Source organism: Chiloscyllium punctatum, chromosome 17 (assembly GCF_047496795.1).
Source record: "Chiloscyllium punctatum isolate Juve2018m chromosome 17, sChiPun1.3, whole genome shotgun sequence".
NCBI lineage: Eukaryota > Metazoa > Chordata > Chondrichthyes > Orectolobiformes > Hemiscylliidae > Chiloscyllium > Chiloscyllium punctatum.
In genome coordinates this window covers 15,911,726-15,914,193 of record NC_092755.1, presented here as the reverse complement: position 1 = coordinate 15,914,193, position 2,468 = coordinate 15,911,726, and the positions used below count along the sequence as shown (strand labels likewise).

General features: G+C 44.7%; 1 non-coding gene across 1 annotated transcript; it reads left to right on the top strand.

Moving 5' to 3' along the window:
• Nucleotides 1-312: 312 nt before the first annotated feature.
• On the top strand, nucleotides 313-384 carry trnah-gug (transfer RNA histidin (anticodon GUG)). Its single transcript has one exon. It is a non-coding gene; the product is annotated as a tRNA-His (tRNA).
• The last annotated feature ends 2,084 nt before the right edge of the window (nucleotides 385-2,468 follow it).

Genomic DNA, 2,468 nt, shown 5'->3' with positions numbered 1-2,468 from the left:
CAAATGTACAGGAGACTGCACCGGGAGCAACAGATACAATAAATGATATTGGTGGATGTGCAGGTAACAAAAGCTGCACTGTCCCCGGAGTCCTTGTTGTTTTGGAGAAATATATTTATCTCAGCCCTCAACACATTAATGATGGAATTAACACAGCCACTGGGGAACCGATGTTAAACAGTCAGACCATTCTGAGTTCCCACATATTTGCTACTGTTCGCTAAGCACTGATAGTATGCATTTGGTGCTCTGCCTAACATTCCTTATAATACTGTACTTAGAGCATGCACTTGATGTGTTCGTCTGTGGTGTGCTGTGATCGTATAGTGGTTAGTACTCTGCGTTGTGGCCGCAGAAACCTCGGTTCGAATCCGAGTCACGGCAATCATAGCTCTGTATGTCCCTGTCTTTTGTGAAACACAAAGGAATCAGTTGTTTCAAAGTTTTGATTTTCTCCAAGGTGATTTTTTTCCTCCAAGTTCTGCTCGCTCACATCTCTGTGTTTCATATGTCAGAATTCAAATCCACCCGTTCTCAGAGATTTCTTCCCTCCTACGATCACTAACCGAACTTTCCATCCCATACCCCCATTTCATTAATTTGGAGATGTCGGTGTTGGACTATGGAGTACAAAGTTAAAAATGACCCAACACCAGCTTATGGTCTTACAGGTTTAATTGAAGCACTAGCTTTCAGAGCGCTGCTCTTTCCTCATGTGTTTGCGGAGTCATTTCCTATTTCATTGAGGCATTGCAGAATCTAATACAGACTCTCCCATTGATACCGATCAGTCTGTGTGGCTGGGGTCACTGTTGCTGGGTGAACATGCCCCAACCCCACCATCGGGACCTGCAGACCATTTGATCCATTTGGTTACCACTGTTGTGAGATCAATACTCATGTAGCAGCTTTTACTGATACGGACCAGATATTATTGGGGTTGGGGGGGTTGGGGGGGGGGCAAGCTCAGGAAAATGGCACAGAACAGTATCGGGGAAAAGCGACTTCATTGGATAAGATCAGTTTCACTGCTTTTCTGCAATGGCCGAGCGCTATTACCACTGAACACTGAACTGTTAATTCAGACACCAGGTACCTGGGTTTCACTCCGACCATGCTAGGTGGTAGAATTGGGATTCAATAAATATCTGGAATTAAGAATCTAATAACTCCTATATATCCATGTTCAATTGATGAAAAAAAAACTATCTGACGTCATTTAAGGAATGTAACAGCCATTCTTACCTGCTCGGGCCTCCATGTGACTCCAGAATCACGACAATACGGTTGAGTCTCAACTACCCGCTGTGCAATTTGGTATAGCAATCAATACTGCCGAGCCAGCGACGCCCTCATACTGTAACAGAATAGAAAAAAAAAAGTTCATTAGGCCCCAGCTAGATTACTGTGTGCAGTTCTGCAATTCAGAGTACTGCATGGATGTGATCGCACTGGGAACGTTGCAGTAGAGATTCACTGGGATATTGTCTGGGCTGAAGAGTTTCAGTTGTAAGGAGAGATTGGACAGACTGGGGCTGTTTGTCTCCGAGCAGAGGAGATTGGAGAAGACATGACTGAGATGTACTAAATACTGAGGGATATGGATAGGATAGACTGAAAGAAGCGTTTCTTATTGATGGAGAGATCGAACACTGGGGCCAAGAGATTTCGGGAAAAGGCAGAAAGGTTTGAGTAGATTTGCGGAAAGGGTCAGAGAGGCGGAAATCATTCTAACCTTAATAAAAAACTTGAGATGTTGATTTGCGATGCCAAAACATGTAAGATCATGGGCTAAACGATGGAAAACTTGATTCAGGTCGTTCAGCAGTTGTGTTTGACAAGTGCGGCCACAACAGGCTGAAGGGCCTCCTTCGACGTTGTTGTCCTCCACAGTATTGTGGTTAGTGTCCCCACCTGTCACAGGGCTCAATAATCCGCTGGGGGCATCGTAAAGGTTTTAAACCTGTCGCTCTGTTCCCCAGTGAAGGTTATTCATGGCTGGCCTTGCATTCTCGATGGGACATGTCTCAGGAAGGACAGTGCTGTCTGAATCATTTGGGGAAGTACTGCAGCTCCTGGGGAGACAGAGTGTCAGTGAAAGTGCAAACACGTAACTTCAGCAAACTGCACATTGTGTTTGTGTTGCAATCAAAACCATTATATAGAGTTGTTCCTGACTGATGTGTTTCATTTAAAGCAGGAATCTGAGGAAGAAAACAGAATGAACCCATTCAGATCTGAGTGCAGAAACATTTCCAGCAGAACTACTGAGGTTGTACAGCGTAGAACCGCGTTTGGATGTATTGAATTCGGGTTGATGGGCGCAGCTTGCTTTCACTAGGCGGAGTTGCCAGTGTGTAAAGCCATTACACATGATCCAGATAGTGTTCAATGTGATGTTACATTTGATCAGTGGTTCGCACTGCTCTGAAGTCTGTAGGTTAGGTGGATTGGTCATGTTAAATGGC